This window comes from Centruroides sculpturatus, unplaced genomic scaffold (assembly GCF_000671375.1).
Source record: "Centruroides sculpturatus isolate CEXI.00-Female unplaced genomic scaffold, Cexi_2.0 scaffold94, whole genome shotgun sequence".
In the NCBI taxonomy this organism is placed as follows: Eukaryota; Metazoa; Arthropoda; class Arachnida; order Scorpiones; family Buthidae; genus Centruroides; species Centruroides sculpturatus.
In genome coordinates, this window is record NW_019384400.1 from 783,336 (window position 1) to 792,022 (window position 8,687).

The 8,687-nt window shown below is 27.2% G+C and overlaps 1 protein-coding gene across 1 annotated transcript in view; it reads right to left on the reverse strand.

Annotated features, from left to right (window-relative positions):
* Window positions 1-8,687, reverse strand: part of LOC111618628 (pikachurin-like) — a 68,518-nt gene that overhangs the window by 41,045 nt on the left and 18,786 nt on the right. The gene's annotated exons all lie outside the window — the stretch shown is intronic.

Below are 8,687 nucleotides of genomic sequence, written 5' to 3' on the forward strand. Positions count from 1 at the left end.
ATACATATATATATATATATATCGCTGAGTTATTAAAGAAATTTTAAGTGTTATTTTCTTATTTTTTAAATGTGTTCTAGACAACTTTAATATTAAACGATTCACTCGAATTGTTCTCCAATTCGCCTACAAAATTGTGAAATGTTTAAAGTGAATATTCATTTATCACACGCATTTATCAGCAATGGAGAAGCTTATCGCATTTGTAATCAAGACTAGTTAAGCTTCTGCGATTTCAACCAATTCCATTCAATATAACAGACAATGCTGCACACATTTTTAGTACAGATATTATACAGATGTACAGTACAGTACATACAGATATATATTTTGGATACAGATCGCAGTATAGACATTCATTTTATTATAAAAAAAATGTAATTATTTCACAGAAGAATCTAAAATTTTCTTACTTTATCTATAGAAAAATGTCTTAAAACTATTAATAAACTAGAAAATAATCTCGAAATTGATACCTTCTATCGCTTATAACACGTCAATGATCCGAAGATCAAGTTAATTGCTGTTACAATAGGGTATTACAATAGAATTAAATTTACTCCCAAGGTATAAATATTAATGATAAAGTTAAAATTACGAGAAGAAACTATAAAAAAAAACACTAAATAAAATTATCTTTAGTATAATGGAATGCAATGTTCCTCAATTATAAAAATTGTAGATAGTATCAGTGGTTAGACGTGACAAGAATATACAAAAAAAAATCAGGTTATAAGTTTAGAAAAATAAATATAATATATAATAATTATAATATAAATAAATAAATAGTTTGTTTATACGAAAAAAAAAGAAAATTTATTTACATTTTACATACGTCATTTAAACATTTATCAATATTGATCAATCGAATTCGGAGATTCGGTTTCGTATTATATTTATTCAACCGCCCATATAATTCTTTTTTTTTCTTTTAAGAAAGTAAGAAAATTTGCATGAAAAACACGGAAGCAAAGAAAAGAAAATGAAAAGGATATTCGGTTGCTCTTCATTCTTGTTCCTTCTTCCTATATCATAAACAGGTTCCCGGAACGAATCGTGACTGAAATATCAAATACAAAAATCTACTTCTATGTTCTTTCGGTTGAAGAAACAAAACCGAATTTATCGAGAATAAATTTAGAGTTCATCTTACTGAAAATATTATTCGTCCAAAAAAAACATACACAAGCTCAAAATTTTGATATTGAAGAATTTGTTTACACAAAAGAACCGAAGCTCAAAACATGATCTCGACTTATTGTTAAATTCTCTTAAAAAAATCACATAAATGCAATTTATTCGATTTTCCATTACTTTCAGGAAGAAAAGGGGGGAAAACACTATTTATAATGATATAAAATTCGACCGAATTTTCATTATTTCGAGAAATAAATGGCATTAACATATATACATAATTCCGTCCCCCTTTTAGAGCCAGAAATTATTTATATTCAATTGTTTTTTTTAAATAATAAATTCGAATGTTCTTAATTTTCTATAAAAGAAATTCAATAAATTTTTTTTTTTTTCAGAAATTAAGTTAACAAAAATTTTAATTTACTTTTGGTGTCATCTACAAAATTGATAACATTTACTTCAATCTTAATCCACGTCCCGAAAAAAAAAACAGCAGCTTAAAGTATTGAAAGATAATAAATAATCCATTATTTGTTATACTTTAATCAATTATAGTCTGCTACTCTTCGATATCTGGATTAAGTTCTTTGTTAAAGAAGAAGTAGAAAAAGTCTTTCTATAAAACAAATTCATATAAATAAACTTAGTTGACTTTGTAAAGTACAGGCGACTCCCCTATAACACAGTTGATTTTTCCGTTTTATATGAATTCCGTGTTGTACGAGTCACTTAGATTTTACAAATACGTATACCGGGCTGTGAATGGCTCAAAAATCTAAGTGACTCGTACAACATGGAATTCATATAACACGGAATTAGCTACAGTGTTATAGGGGGTCTACTGTATTAACGAATCCATTTTCTGTCTGAAGCACTAAAAAATATTCTTTAATAAGCGCGACTGTGTTAAGAAAATTTGGTACATTTATGCCAAAAAAACACGTGTATCTATTCTAAATTTTAGTGTTTTTTGCGTAGAAACATCGTCATCGTGAGATCAATGGATCACGATCCACAAAATTTGCCTCATCTCTACAGCATCTAGCACTAAAAACTCATCATCAATAAGTGTTAGGAATTTAGTACTTCACCAAAGAAAACAGTGTGAATTATTACTATTACTTTCGGAATCTAACATGGAAAAAAAATCGTCAGCATGACGTCAGTGAGTCCAAAATTCAATTAAACGTTAGAGGTGGCCATTCATCGTGGTCATAAAGCAGTCAGAGGGTCATTAATGGTCTGGAAGCAACTGCACTTCTTTCACAGCGCGGCAAGAAACATTGATGAAGAATTAAGTTGCCACGAACGGTCCTTAAAGAATTTTAATGGGTTTTTTTTTAAGGATTATTAGCATAATCAACATTAATATTGATGATTTTAAACTGGATTGTAACCTACTCAAAATCCGGGATTTTGAGTTCATTAAATGTCTTCGATGCACGGGAATGTGATAAATAATTCGGTGTATTTATGTATGCCATATATAAAACTATAAAATAACAGCAATGTATATAAATAATAATAAATTGTTTATGTTTTATGACGTGTAAAGGATAAACACAGTTTCAATAAATCAACGAAACTACCACTAAACTACGTAACAAAAATTAGTTCAATCAATCAATATGGCATTAAATGTTATATTGACTGATTACATTTTATTAACTAAATATTTATCAGTTATTTATTTATTTACTTTAAATCGTTTCGTAATTAATTTAGTATAAATAAAAATTATGTTAGCAAATTCTTTTAAAAGAGGAATTTATTCCCCAACCGATAGACCGCGAACCATTAGTTGAGAAACACTTTCGATTCGTTAATACTATTTAACGTATTTTTTTATATATGCACTTTCCAAGTTTTAGATCGCGAGCTACCGTTTGAGGAACACTAAACTACTCTGAATTAGAAATATACCATAAATTAAATTTTAAAATATAGAAAGTCCTGAATTTGGATTATATGAACTCTTAGATATATGGTGTGATACTTCCAGCAGGTGCTTTGTTGTAAGTTGATCATTTGTTTCCACTTGATCAGGTGAGGACGAGGAGGGTTCAGAAATTGGAACCTTATAATTAATTCTTGAAGGCGTGTCAGAAAGTTCTGTTCTCTGCCTCACTTGGTAGTATGGTAAATTATCTGATATAAGCTTGATCAACCTTGAGTTAAGTAATAATTATGATAGTTGGAGTATATTTCTTTGTCTGCTTGTAAAAGTTGCAAAAGATGCCCATGCAACTAACAATACCATCTATTAAAGTCAAACTGGCCACTGTTAATTTAATAGAGCAAAAGATACACCTTTAACAGTCACTGATAGTCTACCATTCTTGGTTGGTTATCTACCTCATCTTTTTTATCCCTTCCTAGCATTCCTCTTATGACCTTTTATGCCTGATAATGGTTTGTTTTTAAGCATAAAAGGGATAAAAACATTCATTTTTCCTCATCTGTTATCCACATTTAACTTTGCTTCACAATAAAACTAACATTTTTAATATTGCAGTGTTTCAAACATTGGCTTACTGCTGCTACTACTACTACTACTGCTACTGCTACTACTACTACTAATGAATCCTGTATATATGTATTAAAAATATATTATATTTAAGCATCTTGTGACTTAAATGGTTTTTTAACTTTGGTAGATGAAAGATCCTATGTAAGTCAAAAACTTGTAATTTTTATCAATAGCTTGTAATTTAATATTTATATCTTTTTCTATTGTTTTCAGTTTTGAATTTACTATTTTTTGCTATTGTGACATGTTAACAATACTGCTTAGTTGACTTATTCCCTTTACAATTTACTATTAATATTAGTATTAATTATAATCGTTGTTTTTATCTTTATTACTCTTTAATTATATTGTGGGTATGACATTAAATCATTGTTCTCATTGTTACTAATAATCTTTTTCATTTATATTCATTCAAAATACTTTATCTTAAGTTTATTGTTATATTAATATTGTATGAAAGAGCAGACTGATTGAACTAATTGTTATCATTAAATGAGTTTTTATAATGCTTTTTATTCCTTAATAGTATTATGTGCCTCATTAAAGGTCATAAAGTTAATAAAAGTAATAAATAAGCTGAAAATCTTTAATGTATCAAATATTTTCATTATTCCTTCAATAGAGATTCTCAATTAAACTATTTACATTTTCTGAAACACATTTTTGTTATAAAATAGAATTTGGAATAAATATTCACATTTAAACAAATGTATGAGCATGAATATTTATAAAATATACGTATACAGTAGNCTTATAAGAATAGAAAAAATACATATATACATAAATAAAAATTTTAATAAGTTCTACTTTAATATTTGAAGTTATAACATATAAAATCTGAAGAATTTTATAGCGTATTTAAATAAAAACTTTGCAATTTATTGAGACAATATTTGTTATATTTTATCATATTAATTATCAGAATTTCGACATAAATGCAGGATGTGAATCATCAAAAAATATCTGTATAAAGTGTTATAACTTCTATAACATTAAGGTTATTGAATTTCTCTTTTCTTAGATTCTAATATTAAAATTTAACGGTAATTATTATATATGAAAAGTTATATGCATACTATACATACATGCATAAATGATAGATATGTATACTAATTACTATTCAAATAATTAGTCATTATGTACACATATTTAATAACTGGAAAGATCTTTGTGTATAATTAACTGACAAGCACTGTGTACCCAATTAGTAACTGCTAAGCATTATACATGCAATTGCTAACTGGCAAACACTGTTCCTAATTAATAACTGCTAAGCATTGTACATAAATTTGATAGTTGTTAAGTTACTAATTGAGTGTAATTCAAAAAAATATACTCTCTCTTAAGATAAAAATTGCGTGAAAACTACCTTATTTTGAAAATTATTTCCATTCCTACTCGAACAATTTAAATTGTATTCAATGGTTTAACAAGCTTATCAGCTTAATTTAAGTTTAAATTTTTTTCGAGGAGAAGACACGTAAAAAAATATCTGAAATTCTACGAAATTGTTGATAGTATAATCAGCATTTATATGATTACATTTCTTATCTACATTTAGAAAGTTTCGATTACGTTCCAAAGTTCTTTTCTCTATATTTATTTTCTTCGTTTAGTCGATATTTTTTCGATTGATTCATCTGTTTTTAGATATAGTAAGGAAGAAAATTCAAAAAATATTTTTCAAAAAACATCTTAAGATTTTTCAATAAACGTACAAGTTTGCTTAGGAATAAGCACGCTACATGTACAGTACAATTAACTCGTAAAATATTAGTTGCACTTCCAAGAAATTTACAACTAATTGGAATTTTTTTTACAATAAAAAAGACTGTATTTTTTCTAAATTATCTTATTGATAATGAGCATTGAATTAGCGGATGTTTTCTAAAGATTAAGCATCTTCTATCACGATAAAAGACACTAAATTTATTCTGAAATGCCTTTCTTAATCATCTCTCATAACGTTTAAAGTAATTTTTAATATATTATTTTCTTACTAAAGTATAAATTATCTTTTATTATTATTATTTTTGAATCAGAAATTTCGTATAAAGAATAAATTTGAAGCTGTCTTTTCAAGAACCGAGTCCATTTTTCTGTCCTTTCATTGTCAAATTAGCAACATTCAGAAAAGCAAATCGATTTATCATAAATCACAATTCGAATTTACGTCTTTCAAAAATAAAAATCTAGATTTTATTTGATTTTTTTTTTCTTCGCCTCTTTTCATCTTGAAGAATTTTTTGGATGAAAGCTTTGTGTCGATGGAACACTCGATTGAAATGGGGATGAAGAAGAAATCCAACCTTTTCCCTATCGGCAAACGGTGAAACTGAAGTCGACATTCGGATCAGAGATCGATGATGAGTAAATTTCTCAAGAGACAAACCTGCTGGCATCCTCCGGGGACAAAATGCCAGCTTGTGGCTATGCACCGCTTTCTCCAATTATAACAATGATCATGTTTACTTTCAACATTCGCAATTTTGAATAGTAGAAAGTTAGATAACTCCCTTCCTTCCAGGCAAATACTAACTTTCCTTCTTTGAATACTTAAAATTAAAAATAAAAAACTTAAATTCTACTATATACATCATAAAAATCGATTACTCTCAACTATTTTTCAAAAATTCAAGTAAAGTGTACATTTCTAACGGTTTTAACGTTATAAACATAAAAAAATGACCGTTATTTCACGATTTAAATTTAAATAAAATTCATCAAATTTATTATATTTTTGGATTTTAAACTTACTCTTTTTTATCGAGTACAATGGGCACGCAACATGCAATGGATAGGAACTAAATTATTAATTGCCNATTTAGATAAAGCTTTAAAATATTATATAAAAGCCATGCCAAGAAAAATATTCTAAAAAGATTTCTACAATTTCTAGAGATTGGAAATGAATAAATAAAAGGAGGGGGAAAAAATGGATTTGTTTGTCTTGTTATATTTTAAAAAATAGATTTTTTTTCCGATAGAAAAATATTGCTAGAGCAAGCATTTTCTAGATAAAAGCATCTATTGTAAAGGAAACTCGGATCGTGGCCTTAGAATAAATTATATAATCCATAAAGTCAGAAATTCCATTGAGTTAATTAACACGGAATCCATTTTTCAAAGCTAGTTTATTATATGAAAAGATTTATACACTGGACAATAAAGAAGCCAATTGATTTTTCGTTATTAATAACAATAAATCGTGGTATAAAAGTATTTTAAATAATAAAAATTCATCGTTTTGGAAAGCAATTCGAGAAACAATCGGAATATTTTAATATTCAACAATTGTATTCAACCTTATATTCTAGATCTTATCTATCGATTCGTGTAAGAAAGTAACTTTATCTATAATTAATAATAACGTCTGTTCATTGTTTTATTGTAAATCTAAGCATAAATTTTCGTAGATAGAAAGACGTAATTACAGACAATTCGGTGTTATTTGATAAGAATCTACTTACTGTATTTACTGTATTTGAAGAAGAATGGAAAATATGCAAAACAAATTAAGATTTTATCTATTAGAAAGGAAATATTACCACTTTATATATAAATTATTCTATACTTTTAAGCAATTTTCCTAACATGGCTGCAATTTGTAAGCAATGTGATTTCTCTGGAGAGAAGGAGTTATTATATAAAAATATCTTACTCTTAAAATACTTCACGACATTTTATTGTAAGTTCTATCACATAATATCTTACATTATTTAAAGTCGATAAATATGGAATCAATCGGTCGAGAGAATATTCCAACGAAACTAAATCTGTCGTCTCGAGAATTTTAGAATTTTTAAGATCGATTGCAGTCGAGAATCAAATTTCAATAATGTGCTCGAATTTTATATAAAAGAAACTGGATAAATGATTAAAACTTTTGCTAGAAAATGTATCTTCTTCCTCCTCTTCCCTATTTATCATTTTTCGTCTTTCTAATTACATCTTATCTATAGAAATTCTAAGTTTTCATCCATCTCGATCTTCTACTTCGAGAAGTTTATGGGCTTCCATCTTAAGAATGCTACGATCTTCTATTTTAAGAAGGTTATGAGCTTAAATCTTAAGAAAGTTGAGAGTTTCTACGTTAAGAAGATGAAGCGCATTTATCTTAAGACGTTTCTATCTTTAGAATGTCTCTTAAGAGGATTATTATAATCTTCATTCTTAAGAAGATTATGAGCCTCCAGTTTAAAAAGGTTATGAGCTTCAACTTGAGAAGGTTATGAGCTTCGATCCTAAGAAGATTATGAGCTCCCATCTTAAGAAGGTTATGAGCTAGCTTAAGAAGATTATAAGGATTCTACCTTAAGACGATTACGAGTTACCATTCTATGAAAATTATGTCTTAAAAAATTATCTTATGTGTCATTTATTTAATGATATTGTCCAGCTTTGTAAGCCAAACAATTAATTTAAGATATTGTATCTCGAGTGCCATTATAAATAGAAAAAAAAGAGAGATAAATTGAAATGAATGCAATTGTTCTATGTAAATTTATTGTCAAAATGTTGTTAATCTGATTAGAATTTGTTGTAAATCAATTGAAGATTGTTAAATCTCATAATTCATTTATGAAACGTAGAGAGGAAGTTAAATATTTTGAAACATTTCCACCGAACATCGTCTTTTGTGAAAGTCACTATTTAAACTATTAATTAATCACGATTAAAATGTTTAAATTTAAAATAATCACGGCATTTAATTTAATTCGAAAATTTAATTAAGGATAATTATTATTCTCCCTTTCCTCTGCTTATTTTCATAAATTCTATGTTAATGATACTACGAAAGAAATCCTCCAGATGCTCATTTATTTTTATTTTCTAAGAAAACTTCAATAATCTGCTCTTTAAGGGAAATAAAATGAAAATAAATTAATGGCTCTTGTAATGAATAAGTTCTTATTAATGGCAACGAGAGTTAAACGATAAAGATTCAATGAAATTGATATTTTTTTTTATTTTCTACAATTTTACTCGTGTACGGTAGACTCCCCCCAACAAAAAAACA